The sequence below is a fragment of the Chlorocebus sabaeus genome, chromosome 14 (assembly GCF_047675955.1).
Source record: "Chlorocebus sabaeus isolate Y175 chromosome 14, mChlSab1.0.hap1, whole genome shotgun sequence".
Lineage (NCBI taxonomy): Eukaryota > Metazoa > Chordata > Mammalia > Primates > Cercopithecidae > Chlorocebus > Chlorocebus sabaeus.
Genome location: NC_132917.1, coordinates 30,147,245 through 30,161,514, shown reverse-complemented (window position 1 = coordinate 30,161,514; position 14,270 = coordinate 30,147,245). Strand labels below are relative to the sequence as shown.

The window sequence follows — 14,270 nt, the reverse complement described above, 5'->3', positions numbered from 1 at the left end:
TGCCACCACATCTGGCTACCTTTTTAATTTTTTTTTATAGAGTCAGGGCCTCCCTATGTTGCCCAGGCTGGTTTTCAACTTCTGGGCTCAAGCAATCCTCCCAGAGGATGGTTTCGGGCTCCCAGATTACAGGCGTGAGCCACCACACTCAACCTAAAAGGGAGATCTAACTGCAGACAGAAGTGGAGAAGGCCATAATGTGACCATAGAACGAGAGATTAATAATATAACCATAAACCAAGGAATGCCATCAGCCACCAGAAGCTAGAAGAGGCAAGCAGCAGATTCTCCCCCAGATCTTCCAGAGGTGGCATGGCCCTCTGACACTGTGATCTTGGCTGACTGATATTGATTTCAGAATTCTGGCCTCCAGAACGTTGAGAAATAAATGCCTGACGTTTTAAGCCACCGTGTTTGCAGTAATTTGTTATGGCAGCCACAGGAAACTGGTATAAATACCTCCCCATCTCCAAATAAATATGTATGCAAAAGGCATACATATTTGACTAGTCTTAAGTACAAATGCAAAAGAGAAAATCAGATACAATTTCAGAGTTCCTCATTCAAAATGATAATATAACACTCCTAATTTTTTTATAAAGTATAGATAAAAAGAGAAATAAATACAGCTTTGGAAATTATATCCACTGGATCCAATTATATCCAATGTATACTCAGTTCTCTGAAGATTAGCCTACTCAATAGACAAGAACTGTTTATCAAGTAGCCTAGCAAAATTGAAGACTCAATCTTTATTAACTCTGACTTCTAGTATATTTCTTCTCTGAAGGAAAGAGAAGCTAAATTGTATAGGTTTCATTACTACCATAAAGAAATTCAACAAAATAAGGTCACTCTGGCACTCCTTGGAGTCCTCTAGATTATTTCCATCCAGTTTCTCCACCGCCTTCCCATTCTTAGTGAACAAAGCAAACATAATTCTTGCTTTAATTTAATCAATTGGTCTTAATGAACCACCATGTTAAAAATATAAACAACCTAGGGCCAGGTGCAGTGGCTCACACCTGTAATCCCAGCCCTTTGGAAGGCCGAAGAGGGAGAATCAGTTGAGCTCAGGAGTTCGGGACCAGCCCAAGCAACACAGAGAGACTTCATCCCTACAAAAAAAAAATAGAAAAATTGGCCAGGTGCGGTGGCACATGCCTGTAGTCCCAGCTACTCTGGGAAGCTGAGCTGGGAGGATCACTTGAGTCCATGCATTCAAGGTTACAGTCAGCTGTGATCAGGCTACTGCAATCCAGTCTGGGCAACAGAGTAAGACTCCGTCTCTACAAAAATAAAAAATGAAAAAACCTAACTTTAAATCTGCAGTCACTCTCATTAAGAAGTATGTTAACCCAGTAAACTCTTCAGGTTGAGCACTACATCATAAAATTTCATTATGTGTATGATTATAACACAAACAATAAACCTGGTAATATATTTTACTGAATTTCAAAATGATACAATGGAACATGCAAGACTATCAAAACAATCATTATAACACATGAAAGGGGAAAAGGCAAAAAGATTTAAATCTCCCACATTATAGACAGACTCACCCTAAGTAGCTACAGTAAGTTACATTCGGCATGGATATTCAGAAACTTTGGACATAATACAAGGCACACTCACTGAAATAATCCCTTACACTTACAGCCACACAAGTACAGTATATTTTAAATTCACAGTACATTAAAATAGGCATTATAGCATAGCAATTAAGAGCACAGACTCTGAAACTAGACTGCATAGGTTCAAATCCATGCCCCGTACCTTCTTTGGGCTTCTGTTTCCTCATAAGCAAAATGAAAATAATAACAGTACTTGTATTTACTTCACAGTGGAAGCTGAGAGGGTTAAAGGAGTTAAAAACTTAAAGCATTTAGAACAGAACTCAGTATACACCTGGCACTCACACATTATTAAAAGAGAGGGTCGCTATTACTACCTATGGTCTTCATAACAGTTTCATGGCTACCATGTTTACTTTTCATCATAGAAAACCTAGAGGTGATGAAATCTCAGTGACCTCTGTACTGAAGGCATTGATTTGTGTTTATCTCCTTCTCTACACAGTAAAGCTCAAAGACATAAATCGTGTCTTATTTAAAACTCTGTCCCCATTACCAAGTCCATGGTGTGTGTCCAAAAATGATCAAGTTTAGTCAAGAAATATTTTGGTGTTTAAGCTACCCCAACTTTCAATCATTTTCCTCCCTAACTCTACACAGGTAAATTTTTATTTAAAGGCTACACAAAAAGAAAAAAATAATTCTAAGACAGTATTTATATTATGAAAGCAGAAATGGTCAGAGCCACAGCCAAGGCTGCCTTTCCCAAGATACCTAAACATTCCAGTGGGGGAAGAGTCCCTGTTAAGAGTTAAAAACAATCCCCTCAGTCCATGCTCCCAGTCACATGGAGCTGGAAGAGCTGGAAAAACCGCCACCACCACTCATTCTTCTTTCTTCATCATTTATTCTTATCTTCATCTAGCATTTCCCTTCTTTGTGACACCACCACTAGATACCAGCTCACCACATGCTATCCCTCTCCTCCATCAGTTCTCCCAAGGGAATTAAGTATATACACTTACATAAAACAGATGTGATCTCCTATTTGAGATGAAAAACTAAGGGTACCATAACTCTTCCCTTTATCTTTGTCCCTAGAACAGTAATCCACTTTCTCTGAGGAAGTGAACAACTGAAGTCTTCAGGAATCTCAACTGTGAAAGGCTGCAGACGGTTCTGTAACCACCCGTGAAAGGCGGTTAATCCTCTACTGTCAGCTTTCACTGATGGCAACCCCTCATATGTCTCTTCCATTTGCCTCCTGAGTTTTTACAGTAGGATCCCTATGGCCCTACTGCCACAAGGAGAGGACAAGGTAAAGGTGTGAATAAACCTCATAAGACTTTCTTGGGGCATTACCTCACAGCCATAGGGAACACACTGAAGGTTTTTCTTAGCTCACTGCATTAAAAACCTTGCAGCCAAAGGAATTACAGCAGTCCTCATTATCCAATAGCAATTAGTGTCTCATGGGGAGAGGACCACACAGCCATTTCTCTTTAACAAGGACCATATTTTGTAACGAAGAAAAAGAGATCTGCTTAGAATTTTCCCAAAAAATAAAACAAAAAAATCTATTATGTTCATAAAATATCATGTATTATATTGATCAAAATTTAGATTACACTTTGCAACTATGCATTAATTCTTAGGACAAAAAACTAATGAATAGATGGAGTGCTTGGGGCACAATTTTGTGACCAAATTGTAAAACAGCATGATGTGACAGCCTTAATTTCACATTTGCCTTTTGCAAAACAATTATATAAAAGTCATTTTAGCCAAAAAAAATTATACTTTTCTTCATTTGTCTCCTGGAGCCTCTGACACCCCTTTTAAATTCTTTTAAAGTACCTCTTTCATAATTATCCCTGCTGTTTTTTCTCATTTAAAGTGTTCTTGCATTGCCATACTCTCACTAGAGCCTCTTTGTTATTATTAAACTATGTACATAAAGAGCACAAATCTTCATATTTTTACACATTCTGAATTTTTACATATACATATACCCATGTAACCACCACACATCTCAATGTATAAAATGTTGCAAGAAGGTTCCCTCATGCCCTTTCCCAGTCATTACCACCACCACCACCAACCCAGAGTAATCACTATTCTGACTTCTGTCACCAGAGAACTACTGTACTTATTTCTGAACTTCATTTAAATGGAATCATGCAGTGTACAATCTTATGTCTGACTTAGGTCTGTAAGATACATCCATGTTGATACATATATCCATAATTCATTGTCTTTTATTGGTTTTGCAGTGTTTCATCTTATAACTGTATCACAATTTACTCATCCATTCTACTGCTGATGTACAATTGGTTCTGCAGTGTTTCATCTTATAAATATACCACAATTTACTCATCCATTCTACTGCTGACGTACAACTGAGTTATATCCAATTTTTGATTATGAATAAAGGCATTATAAACATTCTTTAACATGTTTTTTTAGTAGGCACAAGCATTAGCTTCTCTTGAGTATACCTAGGAACGAATGCAAGCATTTGATCATGGCTAGGGGTAGACAAAGCCATAGTCTTCCAAAGTGACTGTACCATTTGACACCCCCACCAACAATACGTAAGAGATCCAGCTGGTCTACACTCTTGCCAACACTGGAACTGTCCATCTTTTTTATTTTAGTTATTCTGGAAGGTGTATAGCAGTATCTCATTATTGTTTTAATGTATATTTCCCACTGACAAATAATGTTAAGTACCTTTTTACATGCATACTGGCCATTCTGAGACCCTCTAATAGAAAGTGCCTGTTCAAGACGCCTACACATTTTTAAAATGATTTTTCTCATTAATTTTTTTATGCTACACATACACAAATACACACACACACAGAGCATGAGTCCTTGGTCAGATATATAAACTGCAAATTTCTTCTTCCAGTCCATATTTTGCTCTTCATTTTCTTAGTGGTGTCTTTAGATGAAGAGAAGTTCCCAAGTTTAATGAACTCTGAAGACAAATTTATCAATCATTTTCATGATCAGTGCTTTCTGAGTCCTTTTTAAGAATCTCTGCCTATTCTAGGCACTAGTTCTTTATTTGCGCTTATGGTTTCAGCAGTTCTCCCCCTAGCTTTGACTTCATGAAATCCTGCCTCTTTTGCAAGATTTGCACCCCCTACCTTGTAGTCGATTTGCACTGCATTCATGTTATGTTGTTAGGTGCTGGACAACTTTAGTGTTACACATGTTCAAGTGGAGATCACTTTAAAACTAGAGAAATCATCAGTGATTACTTCCATATTACAATGATTTATGTACAAATATATTCAAAACCTAATGTAAAAAGAAAAAAAATTCTAATACCCATTATCCTAGCATTTTCTCCCTAAACATACCTTAGATGATTCTTTCTACACTTTTTAAACAAAGAACTTCCTGCTCTATCCTTTTTCCTAAATTAGTTAAGAAGACCTCCAATTTCCAACCATATAGTTCCAAAGAAATAAACCTTACTCTTACGGCAAGCACGTATTCCCTTCCACAACCCTGTTATCTTCACATCCAATCACTCTCACAACGTGCTTTCAAAATGTGTGTGGAATGTGAACTCTGCTCTGCCACAGCCAATGCCTGGTTCCTTCCCTCACCATCTCTTGTCTGGAGTATGCAAACTGTCCTTAACTGGTCTCCTCTTTACAGTCTGTCTTTCACCCTGTCACCAAAGTCACCTTTCAAAAACATAAAGTTGAGGTTATGCATCTAATCGAGCTCCTTCTACAGTTTTCCCACTGTCTGCAGGATAAAGTCACTCTCTTAGCTAAGAGTTCACAACCTGGCTTTAACCTTTCCTGGCTTCCCTCCCAGCAACACCTACAATACTCTGGTCTGACCCTAGGACACCAAGAGCTCTCACTTGTCCTGGCTTTGCTCTGCTTCTCCCTATGCCTTTATCCTCCAGTTAGCTCCCTTCCTCTTCCGGCCAGGCCCACCCCAGAAGAAGTAACTGTTCCCTTTTATGTGCTCTCACAGCTCTCTGCACCCACAACTATATTTGAGTTCTTATCACACTTTATTAGTTAATCATTTACTTATTTGTCTCAACTGTCTACAAACTTCTGGACCTGGGACTTCTCCCTGAACTCCTCAAGGGTAGCGTCAGGAGTTAATGTTTACATCCTAAAGACTTGGCGGGGCTATCCCATAGAGGTTCAATGAAAGAATAAATGTCCTAGCCACTTTTACTCATCCTATTTTTTCAATAAAGACTGGAAAAATTAGCACAAGTATATCAAAACAACAAGCTTAACTAAAATCAGTTTTCTTTTAAAAGTCCCCCAGCAAATTATTCTTTTAAAAAATGTAATAAAAACAAAAATCTCAATTACTGATTTGTGCTTCCTGATAAAAATTAGTCATAACTGGCCAGGCACGGTGGCTCACACCTGTAATCCCAACACTTTGGGAGACCAAGGCAGGCGGATCACCTGAGGTCAGGAGTTCAAAACCAGCCTGACCAACATGGAAAAACCACGTTTCTACTAACAATACAAAATTAGCCAGGCGTAGTGGCACATGTCTGTAATCCCAGCTACGCGGGAGGTTGAGGTAGGAGAATCACTTGAACCCAGGAGGCAGAGGTTATGGTGAGCTGAGATGGTGCCACTGCACTCCAGCCTGGGCAACAAGAGCAAAACTCCCTCTTAAAAAAAAAAGAAAGAAATCAATCATACCTCTGTTTCAAAACAAATTTTTAACTAATGGGCAACAAAAGTAAGATGAATATACCACTTAACCAAGGTAAATGTAATTGTTACCACACAACTGGATGCCAATGGAATAAAACATGATTATTTACACAACTAAAAGATCACAAACAAAACTACTGGCTTGAAATACGTGTTCATTCTAGGACATCGCTGGAGCCTTTGAAAAAATATATATATACATAAAAAATGAAAAATTTGTGCATATATTAATGTTTCCCCTTAATACATAACACATCTGTATGTCGCAGGAAGATAGTATGCATAGTGGTAGTAAGACAGTAAGAACACAGGCTGGAAACACAATGCTAATTGTGTAACATGGACAAATTACTTAAACTTCAACGTGCTTCAGTTTCCTCATCTGCAAAATAAAGATAATAAATGTATCCACCTCACAGTGATGCTAGACGACTGAGTTGGCACATGTAAGTCCCCGATTCAGAGCTTGGCATAGTACATGAATGCAGAGGAATAAATTTCAAATATTTTCACTGTTTTTTTAACTTTTTTTAAGCCCTTTTACACACACTGTCTTTTCTTTTCCTCCCAACAGTTTAACGAGATTGTTTGAACACGAAATACTAACTTTAGAGATAAGACACCAATAGTAAAGGTTGTATGATTACCCTTTTTTTTTTAATTTTTTTTTTTTTTTTTTTTTTTTTTTTTTGAGATGGAGTCTCCATCTGTCGCCCAGGCTGGAGTACAGTGGCACGGTTTCGGCTCACTGCAAGCTCTGCCTCCCGGGTTCATGCCATTCTCCTGCCTCAGCCTCCCAAGTAGCTGGGACTACAGGCACCCACCACCACGCCCAGTTAATTTTTTTTTTTTTTTTTTTTTTTTTTTTTTGTATTTTTAGTAGACACAGGGTTTCACCGTGTTAGCCAGGATGGTCTCGATCCCCTGACCTCGTGATCCACCCGCCTCGGCCTCCCAAAGTGCTGGGATTACAGGCGTGAGCCACCGCGCCCGGCCACCCTAAGACATTTTTAAGTGGCAGAGTTTGGACTAGAATCCACACATAATCTTAACCCCAGGCCAAACTGACCAAATCTCCACGGATCCAGTTTGGAAGAAAGAATCTTTTGGGTTTTCCCCATTGCTTCCTCCTCGTCGTCAGCAACAGCCAGCCTAAAGACCTCATGGGGGCAAATGCAGAGGACCACGTGTTCAAACTAAAAAGTAGGAGAAGCCTAGCTTTCACAGAAACTGACACATAGTTGGCCCTCCAGAGATGGCAGCTATTGACTGAAACTTACAAGCACTATTAAGTTTTTCTCAGTTACAGAACAAAGTACTACTCCACAAAATCAAGTCTCCTACCAAAAACAAAAGTCACTTAATACTATGCTTATCTGTCATATCAAGCATATCTAAGTTCAATGTGCAACAGAAACCTAAACAAAAAAGTGGTAAGATTTATTTTTACTAATCTCAAAAAACATGTTTCACAAAAAGGGCTTTCATCATCAGTTTTTTGAAAACTAACCCAAGTAGTTATATTTCATGACATGATGTTTCTTTGAACAAATAAGTTAACAATATGATTAAATATTTCACCTTGGTAATGCCTTCAACACATTTGTTCAATACCTTTCTTGGGCTTAAAGTGACTCTCAATCCCTAATCTCATCTACTGCCAGGTACACAAGAAACACAGTTAGTTAATGAACTTTAAAGGCAGATGCAATGTTTCCAGGGAAGTCATCTGAACCAGGGAAGTACAAGCAAGCAAATCATCTCCACTACCACGTCTAAGTGCCTTATTTTTCAACTTCTTTTCTTCAAATGGGCAATTAGAAGCTAAAATACACCTTAAAAATCAGGTTTGGCATCCGCCCTGGCTAGGGCCTACCTTTCTTTACGCGGCACTGCCACTCTGGCACCTACAGGCAGGCCTTTGGCGCCTGCAGGACTCACAGGGAAGGCAGCCCCAGTCCCTGCTCTCCACAGCTCTCGTCGAAGCCCTGCACGTGGTGGCCACTTGAGACGTTTTAGTGGATGGGATTCAACAGTGGCTGAGCTCAGGTTGCGTTCCGGGAGGGCGCAGCTCCCAGACCCGCTGTGGTTGCAGGAGGAAGGTTTTGACGCTCCTAGCGTAAACAGCGACGGGACACACTTCGCCCCGCTGCTACCTAGCCCTCGCTGCTCGCGCGGCCCCTCCGCACCCGACGCCTCCGCCAGCCTCCAGGATTCGTTTCCCTGCGCCTCCTCCCACCTGAGCCAGCGACGCCACCGCCACCTGCACCGGACCCCAACTCCCAAGCCAGGGGCCGTTACCCGAGGTCGCGGCCTGGGGGAGGCCCACGTCTCAGGAGGAAAAGCCCGGGCTACAGCTCCCGCTCCTGCACCTCTGAGATCCCCCGGCCGCCGCCATTTTCCTTGCGCCGTAACCCCACCTGACAGTTCCAGCCGCCCACCTGTGACAAGCAGGGCACGCCGCGCGACGCCGAGTGGGGTGCGTGGGCAAGCTGGGACTCCGTAAGGGTCACAACCTCCGAGCGGAACCCGCCGTTAATTCATCCAGAAGCGCGGAGGCGTCCGGCCGTCGCCCTAGTAATGCGTCCCGTAAGGCTACGTCCTGATTGGCTGCAAGAGCCGTGTCGCAACGGCGTCCCCGGCTGCGTGGGAAGCCCGGGTCCACGGCGCCCCGCGCCTGCTCCACAGCCCGGGATACCCCCGGGTGCCTTTCTTTGAGAGCTCCTTTAAAGAGGCCGCGCTTATTTCCTCGTCTGTCGTCCTGGAGAGGAGGGACCCACGGAACGGTGGGGTGTAAGGATAAGAAAACAACGAAATAGGAAATTAGCGGAGGTCATTTGTCCGAGGAAACCTAATGTTTCATTCAACCCCTAGAGCTGCAAAATGGAAAACAGAAATCTGGGAGTTTAATTTACAAGCCTAAATTGGGTGCGCGAAGACACAGGACAAATCAGTAATAGAAACAGTTCTAGAACCCAGGTTCCCTCATCAGGAGCACAAAGTTTTTCCAGCACGCTCAGTGTTTCCCCAGTCCTAGAAAATGTTTCCTCCCAGTTCCCATAGCAATTTCATCACACTGCTCCAAAGGTCTCCTTCACCTACCGTGGTGTGTCTGTCCCCTAACCTACTAGATTGCAAGCCCCTGAATGGTGGGGACTGTGATTAAACCCCTTTTCATTTCCGTTAAGCAATGCCCTCCTCAACTTGTCCTTCAACAAATACAATAAGAATCTTATAAATAATAAACATAGCTACACATCACACACAGCCACTCATCAGTAGTTCATGTGTGTCTATACGTTTCATCCGTTTATTCAACAAGGCACAGAGGAATGAATATTTTTAAAATTACAAAGTTCCTGCCCTCACAAAATTTATGGTATAATAATAATGACCGTCTACATTTTGGCTGCATAGCTTCAACATAGCTAAATTATATCCCCAAATTCCCTGTAAATCAAAGATTCCTGTGCTGTTTTCCTAAATCAGCTTCATAATTTCTCTAAGTTTGTTCCAGAACATTGTAGTATTTAAGATGTGCTAAAATTGCATCAGAAAGTGAAGAATGACTACAGAGAGAAACACCAGAACAAAAGTCAATTCTACCAATTATGCCTATGACCTTAGGCCTCCTTTTTACCTTTAAAATAAGATTACTGGAATAAAAGATCTCTAAATTCGTTTTTGTTGTTGTTAAGAGTTGGCCTGGCTATGCTCCAGAACCTTCAAGGGCTGTGCTGTGGTTCTTTGGGGGCTTGCCAGAGGCTCTTCATAGCTTTTGCAACTCCATTGCAGAGAATTCTAGCATCATGAGGTGTGTCCGGTGATACAGCCCAAAAGGCAAGGCTGCACTAACCACAGAGGATAGTGCTGGGCCCTTTCTTTTTTCTTTTTCTTTCTTTCTTTCTTTTTTTTTTTTTTTTTTTTTTTTTTTTTTTGAGACAGGGCTCACTCTGTCACCTAGGCTGGAGTGCAGTGGCATGATTGTGGCCCACTGCAACCCCCGCCTCCCGGGCTGAAGCAATCCTCCCACCTCAGCCTCCAGACTAGCTGGAACTACAGGCACCTGCCACTATGCCCAGCTAATTTTTGTGTTTTTTGTTGAGACAGGATTTCACCATGTTGCCAGGCTGGTCTCAAACTCCCAAGCTCAAGCTATCCACCCACCTCGGCCTCTCAAAGTGCTGGGATTAGAGGCTTGAGCCACCGCACCTGGCCCTGAGCCCTTTCTTGATCTGAGCTACTCATCACTAGCCACCTTCCACATCAACTGCTAAATGGATAGGAACAGAATTCCCAAGGGAAAATATGCTGATTTCTAAGAGATCTACTAAGTGTCATGTCATGCTTCTTTCCTTTTGGTAGAGGTGCAAGGTGTAGTAACATGTTTTTCATTTTGGGAAAAATGTCCTGACATGCCCGAGATCATTGGACAACTTCAGCATCCAAAACGATGTGTAGTTTACATAATACTGTTATACCAGGATCATTCTTTGTTTTGATACATGTTTTATGCTTACACAAGATGTTGACGTAAGGGGAAGCTGGGTAAAGAATATATGGAAAAATCCCTGTACTCTTTTTACATCTCTCCTAAGTCTAAAACTATTCCCCCAGTTTTTTAAATAATTGTTTTAAAATATCACCAATGTAGCAAGCTCCTGAATTCTTGTGGGGTTTATCCACCTTTGAAATGTATGTATTTCTTCAAGGCGTCTGGAGAAGTAGTCCCTGACCATTTTGGCACCGGGGACTGCTTTCATGGAAGACAGTTTTTCCATGAACAGGGTGAAGGGTGAAGGGGGTGATTTGGGGATGATTCAACCACATTACATTTATTGTGCACTTCATTTCTATTATTATTACATTGTAGTATATAACACTTAAAAAGTGGTGTTAATCTGTGCTCTACTGTCCCAAAGGGACAAGTTTCTGAATCTTTCCTGACCCCGATAACAGAGGATCACAGCTGATGAATTGTTGAACCTCATGAGCCATTGACTTAATAGTCACATTTAATAGGGCACTCTCTGTAATGCTCAGGGACACGCTATGACACACAGGAAATCTCAAGTCCTAGTTCTTATTGTACTTTTGTTATTATGCCCATGTAATTGCTCCCTCTTCTTCAAAATGTGGGAGTAATAAGGGAAAATCTGTGCTCAATAACAGACCTCAGAAAAGAGTCAGGTACATCGCTGCCAATAAAATCGGAGCAAGTCTCTCCCAAGGTAATGAATACAAGGAACATGCAGCCCAGTGCCAGCGGAGGCCACAGATACTTAACTGGAGGCCCAGAGTGGCCCATTTGTTATAGCCTATAGTCTCCCTGTTTACAAAAACTTCTATGAAGGAGACTTAGCATTACCTAATATCATCAGTCATCCAGTGAGATTCTAAAATTCAAAAGGCATTTGAAATGAAATGTTTTGATTTCTTGAGACGTGGAGTAAGACATGTCTTTGGTAGCTGAGGAGTTTGGTGCTAGAATGTACAGCTTGGAAGTAGTGACAAATTTATATTAACACAAAACAGCTGTGGAGTCTAATTATTAATAGTTCTGATTATTCTCTTTTTGCTCCATCTCTCACCTTCCCCATTCCCCACCCCCATCTTTTTTTTTTTTTTTTTTTTTTTGAGATGGAGTTTCGCTGTTGTTGCCCAATCTGGAGTGCAATGGCACCATCCTGTCTCACAATCTCCGCCTCCCGGGTTCAAGCAATTCTCCTGCCTCAGCCTCCCGAGCAACTGGGATTACAGGCATGTGCCATCACACCTGGCTAATTTTGTAGTTTTAGTAGAGATGGGGTGTCTCCATGTTGGTCAGGCTGGTCTCGAACTCCTGACCTCAGGTGATCCACCCCCCTCAGCTTCCCAAAGTGGTGGGATTACAGGCATGAGCCACCGCGCCCAGCCCCACCCCCATCTTTATGCTGACTTGTCCCGCTTTCCTCTCCTGACTCCCTGGTCTTTTGTCTCTGGCAGGGTTTAGCCAATGGGAGGCCCTGGCTGGACTCTGCAGGGTGGGCTGAGAAAGAGCTCAAGGCTGCATTCCCCTGGCTCCCTCCCTGTGGGGCTGCAGGGTGGCAGTGGCTTCACGCTTCACCTACTCTAGAGCCCGGCTCTCACTGGGTTCTGGGACCCACTCCCCGCCTTGTCCCTTCAGGCAGGGCCCACAGTGTGCGACGGTCTAACTTACTGTATCTAGCCTCAGGGTGCTTCATTCCCCTCTGTTAATTTCCCTTAACCTTGATTGTACCTTTGTGGTCTCAGAATTAACTCTAACTTAAAGATGACATCCAGGACTCAGGTTCTTTCATTTCTTTTTTTTTCCTTTTTTTCTTTCTGGTTTTTTTGTTGTTGTTGTTGTTGTTTGTTTGTTTGTTTGTTTTTGACACCAGGCTAGAGTACAGTGGCATGATTTCATCATAGCTCACTGTAGCCTGGGCCCCAGAGATCCTCCTGGCTAAGCTTTCTTAATTTCTTAGAGACAGGGTATTGCCATGTTGCCCAGACTGGTCTTGAACTCACAGCCCCAGGCAGTCCTCTCACCTCAGCTTCCTGAGTATTTGGGATTACAGGCGTGAACCACAGCACCCAACCAGCTCAGGTTCTTTCTCTCCTTCTGCCCTGCCTTCCTTAGCATATTGGCCTTACATTTTTATGTTTATTGCCTCATGGCCGCAAGATGGTTGTCACAACTCCAGACATCACAGTCATATCCAAAGGCAAGAAACAATGGGTCAGGCGCAGTGGCTCACACCTATAATCCCAACACTTTAGGAGGCTGAGAGGGGCATATCATCTGAGACCAGGAGTTCGATACCAGTCTGGCCAACATGGTGAAACCGTGTCTCTACTAAAAATACCAAACTTAGCTGGATGTGGTGGTGCGTGCCTGTAATCCCAGCTACTCAGGAGGCTGAGGCAGGAGACTCTCTTGAATCTGGGAGGCAGAGGTTGCAGTGATCTGAAATCGTGCCACTGCACTGCAGCCTAGGCAACAGAGCAAGACTCCATCTCAAAAAAAAATAAATAAAAAGAAATGTTTGTTACCTTTTCTTTATTGTTTCTCTAAATAGTAACGACCCTTAAGGCCCCCTTCCAATCTCTTCAACATCTATTTTCGACCCCCACTGAATCATCTCTGATGACCACATAATCACTGTGAGATGGCCATCCCGAAACCTATATTGACTGTATTTTCTTATTTTCTGTGTTCTCAATGCTTTGTCATTTGAGGCCTCACTAACGAACTACCTCTCCCAGGGTTAGCTAAGTTCTTGAGATCGCAAATAACTCTCCCAGGACTGTGCCTTTCATAAGCAAACCAACTAATCCAGACACACAAACCCCCACCTTCTCTAACTGGTTCTTACACTCCAGGCCAATATTCCTCTGCCCTAATCACCCCAGGACCAATGCAGCAGACAACTTGGGACAGCTTCTACACCCCAGAGCCTGCTGAGATCAAACTAGCCTATCCTAAGCCTGTGTACCCTGCCTTGCCCATTCCTTACCATGGAAACCACAATAAAGGCCTTTCCCATGATTTCCTCCTGCTTTGTGTGTATTTTTTTTTTTTTTATTTTTTTTTTTTTATTTTTAGATATGAGATCTTGCTATGTTGCCAAGCCTTGTCTCAAACTCCTGGACCGAAGTGATCCTCCTCACCTTGGCCTCCAGAAGCAGTGGGATTACAGGCGTGAGCCACTGCAGTTGGCCTGCTTGTGCATTCTGACCAACCTTTGTGCTCCCCGCTGTGGGCCCACGTGGAGTGACATGTGCTGTCATCTCGACTGTAACAAATTATCTTTTCAATAGAAGTTATATCCCCATCTTTTGGCTGTGCCATACCTGAATAACAAGAAAACCTTTTAAAAACAAACCCCTTCTTTTTCTTGGTGGTTTTCTAACCATTTGCCCTCTCTACCCAGGGACCAGCTCTGTGGAGATCTTGGTCCTAGCCTACAAT

The 14,270-nt window shown here is 42.3% G+C and overlaps 1 protein-coding gene across 11 annotated transcripts in view; it reads right to left on the bottom strand.

Moving 5' to 3' along the window:
* Positions 1–8,923, bottom strand: part of LCLAT1 (lysocardiolipin acyltransferase 1) — a 215,372-nt gene extending 206,449 nt beyond the window's left edge. For 5 of the 11 annotated variants that reach the window (XM_073022895.1, XM_073022893.1, XM_038006740.2 and 2 more), the window contains exon 1: positions 8,737–8,915. The gene's annotated coding sequence lies outside the window, so the exon portion shown is untranslated. Of the gene's footprint in view, positions 1–8,171; positions 8,540–8,596; positions 8,677–8,715 lie in introns of those variants that run through there. The other 6 variants (XM_073022899.1, XM_007971048.3, XM_073022894.1 and 3 more) reach the window with 6 other exon arrangements.
* Positions 8,924–14,270: the final 5,347 nt, after the last annotated feature.